Source organism: Equus quagga, chromosome 7, assembly GCF_021613505.1.
Source record: "Equus quagga isolate Etosha38 chromosome 7, UCLA_HA_Equagga_1.0, whole genome shotgun sequence".
Lineage (NCBI taxonomy): Eukaryota > Metazoa > Chordata > Mammalia > Perissodactyla > Equidae > Equus > Equus quagga.
This window is the reverse complement of record NC_060273.1, coordinates 16,722,085-16,742,824: the sequence shown is the minus strand read 5'-3', so window position 1 is coordinate 16,742,824 and position 20,740 is coordinate 16,722,085. Positions and strand designations below refer to the sequence as shown.

The 20,740-nt window shown below is 40.9% G+C and overlaps 1 protein-coding gene across 6 annotated transcripts in view; it reads right to left on the bottom strand.

The window, feature by feature from the left end:
- Positions 1-20,740, bottom strand: part of DCUN1D3 (defective in cullin neddylation 1 domain containing 3) — a 37,921-nt gene that overhangs the window by 16,407 nt on the left and 774 nt on the right. The window contains exon 2 of one of the 6 annotated variants that reach the window (XM_046665942.1): positions 16,630-16,721. The exons of 4 other annotated variants lie outside the window; for them this stretch is intronic. The gene's annotated coding sequence lies outside the window, so the exon portion shown is untranslated. Of the gene's footprint in view, positions 1-2,622; positions 2,634-16,629; positions 16,722-20,740 lie in introns of those variants that run through there. One more of the 6 variants, XM_046665946.1, reaches the window with a different exon arrangement.

The window sequence follows — 20,740 nt, the reverse complement described above, 5'->3', positions numbered from 1 at the left end:
ACTAATTGAATTTCTTAAAAAAAAAAAATCCTTACCAAAAGCACATTAAGACAGTATATTTAAGGAAAAATATCAAACCACCAAAGGATGATGGAAAACAGGCAAATAAAGAGACAACTTGGCTTCACTGTAAATTACATCAAAAAGGCTGATCAATCCAATGATTCTGGCTCCAAGGATTTCAGGACAGTGTTGTTAAATGGTAGGGTGGAAGTGGGGGAGCAGAAAGATTAATTATAAGGACATCTTTTAATTATATCTAAATTTCCCCAATTTATTCTTTCAAAGAAAATCAACCTTCCCCCACCCTGCGCAGACACACACAAAAAAATAATGTCCATCTTAAGGTCTAATGAATAAGAGTCCCCTTACAATAGGTTCAGCATCAGGGGTAGAAGAGTCTGGCCCCATGGACTAGCTAGAACTTGAGTGAATCATATTCCGAGGGAGCCAGAGGCTTGTTCAAAATGGAACTGTGGGACCCTAGGAAATGGTTTACAGGCTGGATTTAGTCTGTAGACTCATTATATGGGCTTTCTAGCTTCAGACTGGATCAAAGGATATTACTTCATGCAGCAGAGACTGGTCCACTAATCCAGTATGCAGGCTCTTCATCAGGTGATTACTCAATTTTCACTAGAAGATCCTTCTCCCTTACTCTTGGCCACGCAGTTGGGTGGGGCTCATATTGAACTATGTGACTCAGGCCCACCAAAGCCTCACATGCCCCTGGCTTCAATGACTGGGCCAGAGATGTCCAGATGACCTAAGCCAGACAGAGTAAATCTTAGCCCTGGATGCATAGGAGGTTGGAGCTGCTGTAGTCATTTTACCAGAAAGAGCCACTAGGGAAAATAACGCCTGTCAAAGGTGACTGTGAGAATTCAATGGTCCCTTCTTATCAGATGGGTCTCACCTCCAATGCACGCAGGACCCAAGAATAAAATCACTACCAAGAGACAAAGAGAAAATGGGTTTTGAAGCATTATTTGCACTCAGAATCCAACTGTACTGAAGTCAGATCAAAGCCTGAACTTCACGGTTATGTGAGCCAATAAAATCTCCTTTTGCATAAGCCAGATGTCAGGTTCTCTGTCACAAGAGAAAGGTCCCTACCAACACACGGCTATGTCACTCAGCTCTCTTCTACTCACAGAGCAAAGAAAGAGAATATCTGATACCTAGGTGTTCCGATTCATTGCCCAGGACCAACTTACTAGGCCACAATTTCAACCCAATACATCAAGGGAACCCTTGGCTGAACACCAGGACTAATGATCCCAAACTAAAATTCCATCACAACTGGGTAGGCCATTAGGATGCTATTTAAAACATGATTAAGATTAATGAGCAAAAAGAATCTATTTGCAATTTTTACAAGCAGATCGGCCACAGAGCACTTACAGCTGCTTTATTCTATTGTGTACACATTTTCCGTTATCTTCACGTTCCCAAGGAGGAACGTCCTCCCAGCACTCAGACACCACGTGAAAGGCTGTAAGGCAAGAGCTCCCGGAAGTCTTTCTCTGTACAATAATAACATGATCAATCTTCCAGCTGAAACAGGTATTTGATCTAAACCACATCCTATGAAACTGAAAGACCAGATCTGACCAGAACTTGGCTACCCTCTTGGTTTCAATTACTATTACTGAAACAATTTCTCTCTGGGTTCAAGTACTGAAGAGCCTATTTAGGAAGTATTCAGGGTTTGAAGACAGTGACAGGAAATGCTCATGTCTGTGTGTCTTTATTGGAAATACATTCCTTGTTGAAACTTGAGGCATCAAGGTTTGGACTTTGTTGTTTTAAATAGTTACTTGTTTCACAAATATGTGCTTATATGGCATGAAGCCAAAGGGTACGTTAACATGTGTAAACATAAGTAGATAATTAAATACAAAATAGAGCTCTATACCTGATGGCTGGCATCATGGTATTACAGGCTTTAGCAAAGTAAGACATCTCATGTTTCTAGCCCAGTTCCTGTCCACTTCCCGCCCATACTGACCTGCTAAAATTGCTGCCATTTAATGGCCATTGCAATGCTGTCTATTAAAACTCTGTCCTAGCAGCTAGGGGCTATTTTGAAAAAAAAAACAATATGAGAAAATCCTAAAATAAAGCAGCAGCACCATAAGCTCTTTTGGTCATCTATACCTTTAAAAATTTGAAGACAGCTTTGGACCTCAGAATAAACTGTACCTACATATACTCACACTCAAATCTGCATCCAATAATGGGGGGGGGTATCCATGAAATTACATGCAACTTTTCTTTTTTTTTTAAAGATTGGCACCCGAGCTAACAACTGTTGCCTATCTTTTTTTTCTCTGCTTTTTCTCCCCAAATTCCCCCAGTATATAGTTATATATTTTTTTAGTTGTGGGTCCTTCTAGTTATGGCAGGTGGGATGCCGCCTCAACATGGCCTGATGAGTAGTGCCATGGATCTGAACTGGTGAAACCCTGGACCACTGGAGCAGAGCGCACGAACTTAACCACTTGGCCACGGGGCCAGCCCCTACATGCAACTTTCTGAATTGCATCAGGGTTTTAGCTGCACTGCAACCACATTCGTTTCCTTCACTCAAAAACCAATTGCAGATATTGCAGCTCCTACAGCTGCTCCAGGACAGTCTTGCACTTTCTGCGAAGGACAGGACATGCTTTGCATGCAGAATGACTGGGTTTGTACAGCCCAGCTCTGTCTGCTGTCCAGCACATACCTAATCACCCTGTGCCTCACCTGAAAATTGGGAAAATGAGAGGGTCACTGTGAAGAATAAATGGTTCCTCATGTCAGACGGGTCCCAGTTCAAATGCTGAGGTAAGTTCCCTGTCTAAACAATCTTAAGTACCATCTCACTCTGATCCAGCGTACTATCTCACAGCTTCACAGCACATACTACTCTCTGAAATTCTTATTTGTTGACTTATTTATTGTCTGCTCCCCCTACTAGAAGGAAGTGCCACAGAAGCAGGGATTTTATCTGTCTCGTTCACCACTTTGTCCTGTGCACCTAAGCTACGTCATATAAACAAGTGTTTGATAAATATCTGCTGAATGCATAATAATCACTGATATTTATTGAGCATGTCTGTACAAGGCACTAGCTTATGCACTTTAAATGTATTAACCCATGATTGAATAAATGATGAGTCCAACCTACTTAACACTGTCCCTAGCACAGACAGTGCTCAGTAAACGGTAGCCATATATACCAATTTTAATTATATAATGATGCCATCAATTACTGAACAGTAAAGGGAGTTGAGCCCTAAAGATGCAGAACTTAATTTCATCTCTCAAGAGCTGGTTCCGAAGGTCCAATTTCTCCTGGAGTCCTCCCCTCCTAGCATTCCACCACCTTCAGAGAGAAGAGAAAGTAGGGAATTGTCTCATTATTCCAATTATTCCCTACCTCATCAGTTCTCAGATAATGTGATACAAACACAGCTTCTCAGCCAGCAGTACACAGTTCCATTTCTCCTCACTCTACAAGCAAACTTTCACCTCAAACACAACAAAAGCCAAAATCTGAAGCAGAAATAGGGAGACGTTCATCTTGTCGTGCCTCTTTTTGACCTGCATCTCAGTCCCTTGGAAAAAATGCACATTAATACCAGAAATCACTCCTGCCCCTTCTTTTAGCAAGGGAGAAAATCCAGAGGGTTTATTCAAGCCATAGCTGCGTGGCACTCTAGGAAGCTCCAAGGGTTCACCAATCAGGTCTACTCCAGTGAAAAACCTTCTGCTGCTGGTTTGAACTGCATCTTCTCTACCTTAATAAACAAAGGCATCACATCTAAGGTATTTGGAGATGCAAGAGCAAAAGCCAGCAGTTTTTCTGAATACTGCTTACTGAATGCAAAGGACTCACAGCCAGTTTTACACTTCTTAAGATATCTCATTCCACATATTTACCAAAATTCGCTCGATGACAGAGCGGCTTTTAACTCTGAGAGCTGAAGCACATACCCTGTCAAAGAGGCTAAGAGATGGGGACCATCGAGGTCCTCCACCTCTTTAGAACCACTGGAGACAATGGCAAGAAAAGACCAAGAACTAAAGTCCTAATCAAGGCCTTCAAAGCCAGATGCACTTGCCAAGAAAGCAAAGGGCAGACTCCACCTCCGCCGGCTGGCAGGCCCACACATTCTGCTTAACCATGTGAAACAGCCAGCTCTTGCTCTCCCCGCCCCCGGGCACAGTTATGATATTTGGGGTAGCAACACCGGTGGCTTTTCTAGGAGAGTGTTTATAAAAATAGAGCTTCCAATTTTAGGTCTAAAATTGAAAAGAAAAATAGCCAGAATTAGAAGTTTGTTTTAACACAATACATTGAAAATTACAAGTTTAAGCACTGGTAGCTGGGGATGGGGATCACACCACGACATGACTTCTCAGTGAGTCATAAAAAATAGTACAAGCTTGTTTAACAGTGGACGTCCACCAGTAAAAGAGTTAAGAAGTCCACTTGTGTCAGCTGATGGAAAACCAAAGTGACACTCCTGCATTTGTTTCAGGAGTGGCAGAACTGACACAAATGAACTGCAGCAGCAATTTACAAGACAGTGAAGTGTTAACAAACCTTTTCTGAGGCAAGTCAAAGAGGAAATAATTTGAAACCTCAAATACGACTCATTTTTTAGTAGTTAAATCAGTTTAACAGGAAAAAAACCCTCTAAACTATTAATAAATCACTAATAAACATTTCTGGATTTCTAACAACCATTCCTGATTAACATACCTTTGTGTGAAAGCAAAAGCCAAGTGCAAGCATTTAACAGCAAGTTGCTACCCTTTCAGTTATGAGAATCACTCTGGTGGAACTAGACGAGAACAACAAAAATTAATCTTCAGGCCTAGATGGATACTGTCATGATAATAAGATAATAAAGACCTCTCCAAAGGGCTTCTGGGTACCATAAATTATATAACAAATCCACTTCTGTCAGGCAGCCGGGATTAACTCCTAGTCACCCAGGGTACTACTTAGTATCACCAATGGGCTTATCCAAATGGAAGTCATTATCCACCACTGCTCCGCCAAGGGCACAGCATGTTTCTCACTACACATCAGTTTGCTGACATCAACTATTCACTGCAAGAGAAGTCAACCTAACGATCTAAAAAACAACTTTGATACTTGTTTCTTGCAGGCCAAAAAGTTGTTTAAAAACCAGAAAGAAAAATATTTCATTAATTTCTCCCCTAGTAAGTTCTTCTGACTGAATTTTTTAAAAATTGTCTATTGTGACACTTTGTTATAATAGACAATTTATTATTTCCATTATGCATTCAAGGCTTGAGTGCATTATACCTTATTTACTTCTATGGAACATAAACATTCATGGCTCCCAAGCAGATGTCAAAAATGACAAGTACAAAGAAGAGAAAGGATGTTACTGATTTAGTGACAGCATCTTAAATTACAAGTTGCAAGAAGGCAGAGTGTGTGCATGGTAATGTGAAAAGGACTAACTGGCACCTAACAAACACTTTCTAAAGAATCAAATGAAGGGCCGGCCCGGCGGCATAGTGGTTAAGTTTGTGCACTCCATTTCAGTGCCCTGGGCACAGACACACACCACTCATCAAGCCATGCTGTGGCAGCATCCCACATTAAATAGAGGAACATTGGCATAGATGTTAGCTCAATGACCATCTTCCTTGAGCAAAAAGAGGAAGACTGGCAACTAGGTGTTAGCTCAGGGCCAATCTTCCTCACCAAAAAAAAAGAAAGAAAGAAAAGAAAAAATCAAACGAAAAGTAAGCACCTACTCTTCACGTAGTACACTGCAAAATCTACCTGCAAGCACAGTACTAGCCAGTCTCACATAATAATGTCCACAAATACTAACATAAGGTTTACTATGTACCAGCCATCCTTTTCCAAATATTTTTACTTATATCAACTAATCCAACAATCCAACAGTAATGTCCTATGAGGCAGGTATTATCATCATCACTTTATAGATGAGAAAATTGAGGTACAGAAAGTCTAAGTAACTTGCTTAAGGGCACATAGCTATCAAGTAGAAAAGCTAATGTTTTACTCTTTCTCAAAATTACGGATAAGGCTTTTCAAATCCACTTTTTAAAATTTGGAAGTTTAAATTGCCTCTTCCAAACAGGCCTATTACAATAGAGTACTTTTTTTGTTTGGTATGCATAAATCTTTCAATCACTGTGAAATAAGAGATTGGACTACACCAGTGTCTTTCAAACGTTACCTGCAACATTCAGTGAGAAATACATCTTGCATCCTTACCAAATGTGCATATACAAATACACGTATACCTCAAGTTTCATGAAGCAATATTTACCCTTGCTTCTATGATGCACTCTAATTTATGCTACTTTTTTTAAATTTTGTTTTTAATTGTTAGTTATAACCTACTAATTAGGTATGACCCACAGTAAGAAAATCTCAAGATAAAACTTAAAGGTTCCCTCCAATATCTTTATTGCACCTGACACAATGCTAAGCATTTTATAATCGTGACAGCAGTTAATACCTGAAGCTACCCTACGAGGTTGCTATTATTGATATATCCCTATTTTACAGATGAGAAAATAAGCTCAGAAACAAAGCACTTTACTCAAGTCCCTACACTGTGACACAGACAGAGAAGCTCACCAAACACTCCATCTGCTCCCCAGTTTCCCAGTTTCTTTTCAGTTCAGTGGGGAAATGTGTCTATTTCTGGCCAATGGGCTGTAGGCAGAACTGACACAATGAGCTGTAGGCAGATGTGAAACTTATCATTTCCAAGCCCAAGCACAGAGCTGGCACATGACATCTCAGCCATCTCTCTTCCCCTGACATGGTGACCAAGACAGTACAGGTGGTGCAGTAAACGAGAGCAAGATCTACATCAGCCTGGGTCTCTGAGTGACTGTATGGCGCAGAGGACCCTCAGCCTACTGACCTACGTAGGACATGCAAGCAATAAACTTTTGTCAGATTAAGCCAAACTTTGTAAATTCTAACTCCTGAATCTTTACCCCTCCTCAGTAATTCTACAGTTCAAGCCCCTGCCATCTTTATTGCAGTACTCTCACAAATAGTTTACCTACTTCTGGGATGGCTCCCTCCAATATCTCTTCCCATACTGCCACTGGAGTGATCTTTCTAACACGCACGCGCATGCACACACGCAAACACACACACACACACACACACACTCTCTGTATGAGCATGCCATGTCCCTACTCAAAATTATTTAATAGTTCCCCTTCACCTACAAAGGAAAATCCAAATTCAACAAGGCATACAAGGCCATTCTGAATTTCGCCCCCACTACTGTCCTTCCCCTCTCATTCCACGTCCCTCAGGCATACTGAAACACCTGCCATACCCAAGAGGTCATGGCCTCTCGTGCACCTGTAGTTTTACACATATTGTTACCTCTGCTTGGAATGCCTCCTCACTCACTAGTCTTGGTTTTTCAAGCTAACTAAGATTTCACTTCCCACAGGACTACTCTCCTGACTCAAGTTGACCTAGAGCACTGATATTTCTTAGCACTTATTTTAGAACATTTTCTACTTGCTCTTACGTCTGTTTTCCTAGCATACCATAAGGTCCTTAAGAACAATATCCACAATAGGCACTCAAATTTATTGGAATGAATAACTGGCACATGTAAACATATTTTTTTCTGAAACACCACGTATCCAATCCTAGGGTCCGCCCTTAAGAAATGCAGACTACACATACTTCACTTTGAATACAATGGTGAGAGCATCAAATGTGGAGGTCAAATTTTTCTAGCTTACAAGACTAGTTTTGAGTTTCAGAAGTCCCCTATGAATGATCAACATTCCATCTGGGAAGGCTGGTTCCTTGCTCATATATGTCTAACTTGAAAACTATAGTCTGATTCTTGTTAGAAAACATCTTGATCTGTTTGGAAACCTTAAGTACTATTAAAAATGTTTTTAAAAGGTTTATTCTGTTAAGTTACTATTGTAATCAAAAGCTCTTTTGCTTAAGCGGACTGAGTCAGAAGTACTAAATGCTGGAGACCTTCAGAACTTGGGGTAGAGTGAGTCAATTTAAGCACTGTATGCAAATAGTAAAGCTACAAATCAGAAAGAGGACGTAGCTTAGACCAAAGTGCTCCAAGGGAAGGAAAAACTGTTTCCTCCCAAATGGGGAAAAGGCAACTGGAAAGATTTTTACCTGTTGCATAACTTTTTATTATCTCTTTCTGCTAGGCCAAGCAATGGCTGTGAGCTGTAAACTAGAAAAGCAAATGCTCTGATAAATTAAGTAATTCTGGTTCTTTGACTAGGGAGGCTTAAAGTCAAGAGTTAAAGAAAGGCTTTGACTACTACACAGTTTTATTTTTTTACTTGAAGTTACCATGAAAATTCAAGTTTCCAAAATCCTGAAAGTGCTTTATTTTAGAAGTGAAGAGACTCCAGATGAATTAAAAGGTTAGTCAACAATGAGAAGTCCAGGGTAACTGGCGCTGGTAACATGTAAGAATGGCCTGAAAAGGTTTTGAACTCCACCACTATGTTTGTAGATCTTTCATTCTGACTCTAAATTATATTTTATTCTTTTAAATGTGTGGTCTTGAATGCTTATACTTCTATGGAGATTATACCTCTATGGAGATAATTATTTGTATGATTAGCAAAGTATAATCTTTCATGTGGCTCTCACCTTTAAAAGCCCAACTTCCCCCGCCCACAAGAGATCTTAAGCAAGACTCATTGATCCATCGGCAATTTCCCAAGAAGAGGAGGAAACAAACAACTTCACTCGAGCTTTGCAAATCCTAATCTATAGACCAAAGGCAAATGTCACAACCGCTGGCCATCTCCTTTCAGAATTTCTCTAGACTCACCAGCAATTATCCTATAATAATGGCTAACCTCTGCACCAAGGGAAATGGACTCTGTTTCAGGAAGCTGACATCTACCCTGAGTAAGCTACTCTTGTGAATCTGTGCAAAGGACAAATGTCATGCATGTCAAGAAACAGATTTTAGTGGGGAAAGGGATTTTTAATCCTGCAAAATAAAGCCTTTAAGTAAAGGGTTTCTCCCTTTCCCAATGTCCCAAATAACACAGGTCACCACTTCTCTCTCAGGAGACAAGACAGTATGAATGAGAAAACCAAAATTTACAAAGTAGGAGGGTTTATGGCTTGGAACATTAGATTCCACCTCAGCTGGGAAGCATCTGAGATTTTCTCATTATGAAATCATGTATAATTTTGTGTTAAATGAACAAAAGAGGAGAAAAACCCTGGGCCACACCATTCTCACCATTTTGCTCTATTTTAATCTAATCTTGACTACATAACACATGGTGCAGACAGATAATAGACTTGGAACCATCTTTACAGCAATTTTTTAAAACTATACTTTGAAACATTCAACAATTTATTACAAGGCATTATACCAGACGCACAGCCCTTTATGCTGAGGTAATTATGGAACAAAATCACTTGCAGAACACAGGCCAACAACCAAATGTAGATAATGAAAAGTGACACGATTAAGATACACACAAAATGTCAAGGGAACACAGGTAATTAAGGCTTAAAAAAAAAAAAAACTCAAGAAACCATAGACTACATCTGAAAGCAGTTTTCTTGGCTCCTATCATACAATCGAGATTTCAGTTTTATTCTGGGGTTTTACTTAAAAAGAAAGCACCTCCCACAATAGTTTGTTTCATTTCTGTCACTGCTCGTTTTACTTCTCAAGCGCCCCCTATGTTATGAGCAGTATGACAGAAAGTGAAATGAAATGTTAAACAAAGCCTGTTGTGGTGTTTAACTTCATTTTAGGGCACATGTCACACTGTACCATTAAAGCAGTTACCAGCAAGAAGTAACATACAGGTCATTAGGATGGGACAGAGGATCAGCTTTCCACAACCTAGAGAAGATGCACTGGCATGTGTTCATGAGAGGGGGCTGGCTTTTTCTCCTTCCTCAACAGAACAAGTCAGAACCCCAACTCCTACCATGGGGAATCCCAAGACTAGAGAGTGAAAGGAACTAAAGATCAACCCAGGCTGCGGGGAAGCTGCTAAAGGTGAAAGAAGAAGCAATATTATTCATTTTTCGCTATTAAAAAAAAAGCCACCATTACTAATGTCTATGATATTTTAAACTCTACACAACCTACTTAAGAGTTTTTTGCCATGAATGCAGAAATAGAAATTTGTCAATTTTCTTGAGTAAGGCAAGTCTTTAAATCCATTCAAACCTGGACCTGCTTTACTGTGTAACATCACCACCAAGACTTCATGAAGGTGTGGCACTGCACTAGAATAACAGCCTTAGAACTTACAAACTTCACTCATTCCTATGTAACCTTTATGATCTTTCATGTCCATTTCACATCCCAACTACTGTTCACCTAATATTTTTTTAAAGAGCTTAAAAAAATCACATCCACTTTAATATCATCCCACGCAATACTATCCATGAAGTCATAGGTCTGCTACACTAGTTTTCATTAAAACACATTAAAACACAGAACTAGTAAATGAAAAGTATCCATCCATGTACCACCAAAAATCATCTCATGTACCATCAATAGTGCAAAAACACACTCAAGCGCTTGTTTTAGCAGAACATATATTAAAAATGTGACCAAAGTCACACTTTGAGAAAGTGATTTAGTCACAAATCCTTTATACCACAGTTAAGGAAAGTGACTCAAAGAGAAGCTGTAACTTGCACAAAGATACACAATAACTGGTGGCAGAGTCTAGGACTTAGTCTAGCGGTGGTCCCAGTAGAGTAAAATCTCCATATGCGTGAGCTACAAGGCAAATTAAAAGCCTGGCCTCAGGGGAGCTCACCAACAAGTGAACCTTAAACAGTTGGTAAACCTTTTGCCTGTGGATTTGGACTTTTCACTTTCTCTGGAAAGCAACACACACAACACGGTACTTGCCAGATGACTCTCTCAAAGACCGTCTGGACCAGCTGAAATAAATCTGTTGTTTCCTTCTCAAAGTCTCATGTGGTTTTGCCCAACTCAGTGAAGCTCGAGGCATATTGCCAAAGATGAAAATGTCTCCTGGATCAGTTTCCCATTCTTTGATCCAACAGTATCCTAGCCACTGAGGCCCCATCCCCAGTGCTAGACTCATGAAGGCTTTATAGGGTTTCAGGAGGAAGATTTTCCATCTCTGGGTTTTAGGCCATCTTTGGAAACAGGCTGGATGTTTCCACTACAGAGTCACTTCTGTACTTCCCAGATATCCAGAGGGCAGGTTTTATTTTCAGGTAATAAATAACTTGTGTCTAGTGTGTGCCTAGCAGTGTTTTATATATTGTCACTTATGTCCCCTATAAGAGGTGGTAAAATGAAATGTTTCCTGGCTCCTTGGGAGTTGCCAATCCAGGTGAGCTTAGCTATGTATGCATGTAGCTAATAAGAGCTAATGTTATTAAATGTTTATTTATATGCAAGGCACTCTGCCATGTCCTTCAAAGGCACTGTCTTATTGAATGCTCACAACTATTTACTGTGATCATCCTCACTTTATACATGAGGGAAATGAGGCTTAAGAGATGTTAAGCAGCTCATCCAAGGTCTAGTAGCAAGTAGGTGGTAAATTTCAGACTCAAAACCCAGTCTGTCTAACTCTAGGCCAAGGCTCTTAACCAATAGATTATGTCCATCAAACCTTTGTAAAGTCACACTGAAAGGAAACATGAATTTTGTGTATCTGATTTCTTATTAAACGAGCTCATTTCTTCCGTTAAGGAGGGTCTAGAGCTAGTGCACTGCACAGTTCAAGAATCTCTAACACATTCCGGGAATGCCATTTCATATTAATTGAGGGAGGAGTTTACTCCTTGGAATCTTAAGCTACTCAATTTGTACTTTCTTGACAAAAAAAAAATCAAATTAACAGTAAATGTACATTGTTACTTATCATCTAAATCAACTTTAGGTAGCCTCATTCCACTACTACTTATGGGATACAAAACTGGAGTATTAATGTGGTATAATAAAAAATGTATTCAGTCTTTGTCCTGGGTTCCTGCCAGAGTTTCTAAAACCCTGGGAATTTCCTTACTGATAGGAGTGTCTTTTGTTATCCATAAAATGTCTTTGGCCCCGTGGCTGAGTGGTTAAGTTCGCGCGCTCCGCTGCAGGTGGCCCAGTGTTTCGTTGGTTCGAATCCTGGGCACGGACATGGCACTGCTCATCAGACCAGACTGAGGCAGCATCCCACATGCCACAACTAGAAGGACCCGCAACGAAGAATATACAACTATGTACCGGGGGGCTTTGGGGATAAAAAGGAAAAAAATAAAATCTTTAAAAATAAAAAAATAAAATAAATAAATAAAAATGTCCCTTTGGACCACACCTGTGTTTATGCTAACGATGTGACTCGGGGGAGCCCTTAGATAGTTTCAAGAGAGGGGCTGGCTAAGCCAGAAAAACCAAACACGATTAGAAGGTTGGGACTTTCAGCCCCACCTCCAGACCAGAGGGGAGGGAAGCGTGGCTGGAACGTAATCACCAATGGCCAATGATTTAAACAATTACACCTACATAATGAAACCTCAACCGAAACTTAAGGCTAGGGGAGTCAGGGTTGGTGAACACATCATTGTGCTGGGAGGCTGGCAACATGCCCAGAGGGCACATGGAAGCTCTGTGGCCCCAATCCATATCTTGCCCTATACATCTCTTCTATTTGGCTGTTCCTGAGTTGTATCCTTTATAATGCTACCTGATACTTGTGGCTGGCATCTGAAGTGGGCAGTCCTGTGAGACTGAGTCATTAACTCGTGGGGTCTGCACTAACTCTAGGCAGTTCGTGTCAGAATCGAATTGTTGGACACTCAGTTGGTGTCAGAGAATTGTTGTTGGAATGGCATAATTAATAACCTCAGGAAAAGAGGTGCACGTTAAAACCAACTTAACTGATGCTTGGAAGCCATGTCCCTGCTTGATCTAATCATTAAATCTACAGCTGTTACCAGTTCAGAGCACTGTTTGCCATTTTCAGCACTAGTAGGAAATCTGGCCTTATGGACATATCACTCAGTAGAATAAAATTTCTTTTAAAAGAAGAAAGACTAAAGAACTAATCTGACCTGCTAAAGAGAACATGAAATGTTGCAGAAATGTGAAGTCAAAAATGATTTTATTGGGGCTGGCCCAGTGACGCAGTGGTTAAGTTCATGCACTCAGCTTCAGTAGCCTGGAGTTGACAGGTTTGGATCCTGGGTACAGACCTAGCAGCACTGGTCAAGCCATGCTGTGGTAACATCCCACACAAAATAGAGGAAGACTGGCATAGATGTTAGCTCAGCAACAATCTTCCTCAAGCAAAAAGAGGAAGGTCGGCAACAGATATTAACTCAGGGTCAATCTTCCTCTCTCACACACACACACACACACACACACACACACAAGATTTTCTTTCATTAATAATTTCAGTTGTGATTTATTTCACATTTATTATAGTCCCCATGAGAGAGTCACGAATTACCTCAATAGTTTACATGAAACTATTCCTTTTGAATAGTAAATATTGTTAAACAACAACAGACACCACCTACTGTTCACTTCACTATGTACTTTAACCCAAAGTCTAATGGACTCAGGGACATTACATTCCCTCTTGTTTACCAACTTCTGATTTGTCAAAAATAAAGTCAAAAGAGACAGAAATCTCAAAAAAGTTAGGCCAGTACTCCATAAGCAGTCAATTCTGACCAACTAGTCAATCTTGAAGACTGATGAGGTCCAATCAGCCAATGCTTCCCTGTACTCATTCCTCCCCATCACTTTCCGTTCAGAGGAGACACCACCTGTGGTCAGGGCCACTCATTACCCAACTCTACAGGCCCCGACCCTCCCCTTGGGAATGGTATTCCCTGGAGTTGGACAATCTTGTGGATGTGCTCCTTCCATAGCTGCTCTTCTCTCAGCAAGTGCCATTGTTAGCATTTTCCACCTTTTCCCAGCTGGATCACTGATGGGCATTTCTCTTCACCCTGTACACCCAGTTCACAATATCACCACCACCACCCTGCCCTTACACGTCCTCCTCACCCACAATTGAACCCACTTATCTAAATACCTCTAGAAAGGTCTTTAGATTTTTCTCTGTCACAAAATGTAGGAAACCCCTAAGCAAAATTCTCCTTACCATAGGCATCAGCTATAACGAACAGTTTTGAGTAAATGACTGGACAAGTGACTAGTTATTTCAAAGAAAAAATAACTCACTAGGAGAAAAAGAACCATGGAAACATTCTTAAAAATGGACACAGAGCATTCACTATACCACTGCTCCCTCCCTCTTGAATTTCACTCACTTAGAAGAAAGAAAAGGTCACCACAACTAGGAAAAATGCCTCCTCTGTGGGCCTGGGACCTCCAGCATGTCCATGATCCTGCCATCTAGGACCCAAGCTACTAGAGTCCCAGCACTCTCAATGCAGGGGTATTCCTAACCTTCTCCTCCTGTCTAAAGAGCAGCCACTAGGTAGCCATCAAGTAGATATGAAGCAAGCGTTTAACTGAAAACACATTCCCGTCATAGATTAAAAAAGAAAAGGAATGTAGCCATCGTAGTTATTTCCACAGAGCTGTTCTAAAGCTGTTTTGTCAATGGCTATACCTGGGTTTTCCTGTTCAGATTCCAGGGAAAGTCACTGGGAAAAGGAAGCATTCGGGTTCAGCATTTTGCAGTGGTATTCTCTACAGTATGCCCACTAGTTTATGTTAAGAACTTAGAGTGATAAAACCTCAACTTCTATTTCAAAGTACTATCACCACCTTCAGAAATATTCTGAGGAGAAAAGGCCAGCTATTAAATAGTACCATAACCCATTAATAACTTCGCTTCAATATGCTTCAAAGCCGGTTATGACGAGTCTTCTCTGAAAGAACAGTAATTTGTGACAACATGTTTGAGTAAAGAATTAGCAATATAGGAGACCAAACACCAAAGATTCAATTAAACAAATTCTAATGAGTGCCTACAATGACGCATTTGAGGCAGTGTAAATGAGAAAACAAAATTAGTGCAGAGAAGGCCTGATTCTAGTCCTGTAGCTGCCAGTTCCTTGCTCTATAACTTTAAGCAAGTTTACTAACCATTCTAGATTTCCATTTCTCTACTAAATCACTCCTTTTAACTTGTTTACAGCCTCAGAACATTGTGTTCGGCTGAAATCTTATGAAAAAGCCCAATATAACAGAATATTACAGTAACTTTCGCAGAGTGAAGCACAGTAGGGTGAAACGGAAGGAAGACAGCAAAAGTCCCTCATCCCTACCTCAAGCATACTCCAGCAATGACCCCTGAGAGGGATCCACACAGCCCAGTTGGAGAAAATATGACACCAGATATTCTAAGGTTCTTTGAGGGTTTTTTCCCTGCTTCTTCCCAAACTGGAGGAAGAGGAAATAACTGCATTCAATACAGTAAATGATATGACTTGAGTCTTGTTCAGAATCAAAATTATAGGTCACGCACCAACCCACTTTAGGCAAACACTGCAGAGTCTAAACCTTTCATCAACCAGCAAGAGCTAAAAGTTATAGGCAAGTCTGCTGTCTTGATAGGGTGGAAGCAATCTAATAAGAAAATAAGGGGGCAAGTCTTTCCAACACACAGTCTCCTAGACTGACAGGCAGAGATTGGGGAGTGGCTACAAAAGATGCTAAACATTCCCTCAAAATGAGAAGTACTACACTATGCAGGGTTGCTATCCAAGATCCTCGATCAGTTATCATATCTGGTCCGGATCTTCAGGCCTGAGTGACAGAATTATTTCCAGTCACCAGGTCCTGAGACCGAGCCTTCCAGTAGAGCAGGGCAAAACAGAACATGAATTGACACTTCCCAATGCTATGCAACCTAAGCTTCCATGCTGCAATTCAGCCCGAAACCCAACAACACAGCACAGCTCAAAGGACACTCCTGAGCAAGGCCAAGCCCTCAGGAAGTTAGGAGGAGTCATCAACATGATGCTTGCCTATCTGTGCAATCAGGTTGGTATCAGGGTGCTGGCCATAGGTAGTTTATTTTGCCACAACAAGGGCTAATCACCACCTCAAGACTGACATAGTGAGCTTCCCTATTCTGATGTATGGTATTTAAATAGGGTGTCATTTGCTCACTTTTTTTCTTTCTTCTTCTCCCCAAAGCACCCCCCGCCCCCCCACAAAGTTGTATATTCTAGTTGTGAGTGCCTCTGGTTGTGCCATATGGGACGCTGCCCCAAGATGACCCGATGAGCAGTGCCATGTCTGCACCCAGGATCCAAAGTGGCGAAACCCTGGGCCACCAAAGTGGAGTGCGCAAACCTAACCACTCAGCCACGGGGCCGGCTCCTGCGCACATCTTAAAGAAGATACTTTGACATTTTCTCCTTTCAGTGTATCACAACTTCAAAGAATTTGAGTTTGAACCACTTTCAACCTTTTCTCTCATTACTTCGCTAAGTTAATATGCTAAGTTTTAGTTTGTAATCATTCATTAATTAAATGGTCATGTGCTGTGTTAATCTCCTTGTTCCCCCAAAAGGTGGCAGACCCTCCATCACCTAGAAAAACAGACACACAAACTAGTAAAACCAGATTTGAATTAAAAGACACTAACTCAATTAACCATCCTGGTCCATTCTGCAAAGAGCTTCAGGACACTGTCCCAACATTTAGGGAGAAGTGATCCTGGTTCACTGGTACCAAGATCTGTAAATAGACACAAAGAGGTAATTGTAAATTATCACGAGTTGAGGAAATAGGGCTTACCAAGTAATTACCTTTGTTTCAATCTGAGTTACCACTTCACCTCAAAACAACTGGCAGCCAGTGTACAATGAACTCTCCCTACTGCAGCACATATATCAAAACAGTAGCAAAATCAGATTAATTTTAAGTCATCTAAGGCAATGCAAAACACCCGCAACTTCAATAGCAAGTGGCATCAACTGGCCTCCTAAGTTGCCCATCTTTCAGAAGAGTTCATCCAAAAGCCCCTGAAGTTTAAGAAACAAATCCAGGGGGGCTGGTCCCGTGGCCGAGTGGTTAAGTTCGCGTGCTCCGCTGCAGGCGGCCCAGTGTTTCGTTGGTTCGAATCCTGGGCGCGGACATGGCACTGCTCTTCAGACCACGCTGAGGCAGCGTCCCACATGCCACAACTAGAAGGACCTACAACGAAGAATATACAACTATGTACCAGAGGGGCTTTGGGGAGAAAAAGGAAAAAAATAAAATCTTTAAAAAAAAAAAGAAACAAATCCAGGGGCCCGGCCCCGTGGCCAAGTGGTTGAGTTCGCGTGCTCCGCTTTGGAGGCCCAGGATTTCACCAGTTTGGATCCTGGGCACAGACATGGTGCCATTCATTGGGTCATGTTGGGGCGGCATCCCACATGCCACAACTGGAGGGACCCACAGCTGAGATATACAACAATGTACTGGGGGGATTTGGGGAGAAAAGGCAGAAAAAAAAAAAGAAAATACAAAAATTATAAAAAAGAATATTATTAAAAAAAAGAAACAAATCCACTGGTATCCTCGGTTAAAAGGCCAGCTCAGATTCCAGAATCCCAATTCATTTAGACTCTCAGATTCTTTCCCAAAACACAATTAGTAGCCTACGTAGGAGTCAATGGCTTCTCCCTGTGTTCAAGTCCCCTCCTACTCATCCACCCCCTTTCGGAAAAGAGCCACCAGTCTCCAAACTGGCTGATAAAATTTCAGCCTACAGGATATTTTCATACTTGAGTTATAATAAACCATTGAAATGAAGATGAATAGTGGACAGCTTAATAACCCATTGGCTAGAGCATCTGAAGTCCAGTATTAGGATACAAAGTCCACATTCTTTAAACTAGGCCAAAGCCAAATACATATAGTGATATATATACATATATATCTCACCATTAAGTCTCCATTTCTTTGAGTTACTCTATAGTATGGAGGGTGGAGTTGATTTTTTGCCTGGCCCTAACTGTCCACTTTAGTCATCTGCTTGCTAACTAAAAGACCTCCTATTTGCATTCAAGCCAGAATTCAGTAATTCAGTACCAGGCTCTACTCTGTCCCCTCTATTACTCCCAGGACTGCCTAGGAAGCTCTATTCAGGATAGTTCTAACGATCCATCTACCCATGCTTCTTAAGTACTAGAACCTAAAACAGGTGACAAGTTCTCAATTTCTGATTCATTTTTCCCCAACACTAAAAGGTTTCATTTAGCATTTCTAATACTGACTTTACTACAAACAGCCTAAGCAACATTTAAGTCTCTCTATCGCCTTGCTCAAAGGGCCAATTCACTCAAAGAACACACTAGTCACTGTTGAGCAGTTCAAAAGAAGAAAACAGCATATTCTTTCTATTTCTGAGCCCACTGTGACATGGCTCAAGAGGGCCAAATCAAGGAGTCGTCTTGATTGGGCCTTTCAAGTGGACAATCTGGTCAAGGTGAGGCTGAAAAGCAGTTGACTATTGGAGAAGAATGGCCCCAACAGAAGGCAAAAGTAGGTTACATCCCTTGGTTACGTGCCAGCCAAAAGATGCCGACATAGTGGGATTGGTCCCACAATGTCATTTATCTAATATAATCCACTGAGTGAACTTTTAGCACTGAACTACACCTCAGCTGAGTGTTATTAGTCATCAGGCAGACCAGACAAGAGTGGAAATATTGCAACATAAACCCTGCCTCCCTACAAAAAATAACTTCAAACTTACATCTTGATGGGCATCTTTGTAGACCAAAAGGGGCATATTATTATCACTTGCCCAACCTTCAACTCTAAATTCACACACAACTGGAAGCAAAGGAGGACTCATAAACTAGAATACATTTGGGGCATTTATTATGCAATTTTAAATAGCATCACATAAAACAAAATCCTGTAAGGAAAAAGGTGTGCCCTCAACTGAACATTCTGCTGAATTCTGAACACATAGCTTAAGATTTATCTGCCAGAAAAGCCCCAGATGACCACAGCTGACTTCTCCCTCATTTTCAGCAGGATGACTTTTTTTTTTATTACAATAGTCCAACAGTACCTGCAAAGTACTAAGTGATAAGACTGTAGGAAAGGCAACAGAATTAATCAAAAAGGAGGATCGATTTCTTTTTCTTTTTCTTATTTTGCCTACCTATTCTGAGCCCGGCCTCCACTTCCCTGACACTTTTCACTCTCCCCTTGGCTCACTAGGCTCTGGCTATCACTGCCCCGGCATTCCCTGTCCTCCCCCACCGTCCACCCTACCCCTTTCTTCTCACTCCCCAGAACCTGCCAACCTCAATCCAGCTAGTTTTGCACTAACCAGTCCCTGAACCTAGAGGGCTCCTCCCCTATCTTTGCATGGCTGCCTCCTTTTTATCTAAAGCTCAGCTTAAGTGTCACCTCCTCAGACAGGTCTTCCTTGACTGAATCCTAGTCAGACACTTTCTATCACATCATTCTTATTTTCTTCAGCACTTAACAAAATCTGATTTATCTGCTTATTTATTATCTGTCCCCATCCCCAACTCCCCTGTAAGCTCCATGAGTGTGTGGACCTTATGCTTGTGTTCACCTTTTTACACCCAAGTACCCAAAACACTGGCTAGAACTTAGTAGCCAGTTAACAAATGCTTGTTAAGTGAATGAATTTTGGACTTTTTATTCAATGGTTCCAAATCAATTAAAGTGAGAACAGTAGTCATTCTTTTCTTTTGTTGCATTTCTGTGAAATGTCTAAACATGCTGTTACTTGTACAATCAAAGCACTTAATATTTTGTTTTAGCCCTGATGAGTAGGATGGCACCCCTTATGATAATTCTTCTAGGAATATGCACATAAACTCAGTTACAGAGGGACAGGATTTATGGATACTTTCTAAGCCAAGGGTCCCTAAAATTTAGGCACTATCTCTTAAAGTTCTTCAGAAAACACAGTTCCAGATTCAACAGAGGATTTCCAAAGAAAACATCAACATCAAAATAGGAATCATTACACTTCACTCTGAAATCCCTATGACTGGCTAAAGGAGCATACTTAGCGTTTTAAACCAACATAGCATCAACAAAGAACCTTCTTTCCAATCATTCTTTGCTTTCTTCAAATAATTTTCTCACATCCATTACTGGTTTGTATTCTTCTTTAAAACGAAACTAAACTAAACAGATCACATTGTCTCATTTAGGACCATCTATACACAAAGAATCAGCTAAATAAATAAGATGGAAATCAGCACAAGCCGAATGTGTCACTGAAGACTTGTGTGCCAGACACACAAATGGAGAAAAAGATAAAAGAGCTATTGTCCAACTGTAGAAACAAAAAAGCAATATCAGGTTTTCTGTTCTCTGAAGTGCATCTTGAAGTGTGGGTGGAGAGAAACACAGAAATCCAGAATTAGCCTAACATCAAATCATTTTGGAAAGAGTTGACAACATGTAAATTCCTCACACAAAGTATTCAGAGCAAGAGATCTTGATTCCTGGGCTATGATGCCATTTAGGAATCCTTGCAAGGGCTTTGGAATTCCAGTATTCGTAGGAGAAAATGCTCATTTTAATCAGGAGCTAGCAGGTATTGAGAGGTACTCCCAATGTGACACAGCCTGTAACTGGAGTATTATTACAAAGTGTGCAGTTAAGATCCGGGATAGAGGCTGAACGCCAAATTCAAAAGAGGTAACCAAGGTACCAAGTACCATGAGGAAAAAAAGAAAAACGAAACCACGACGTCTAGCACCTAGCCACAG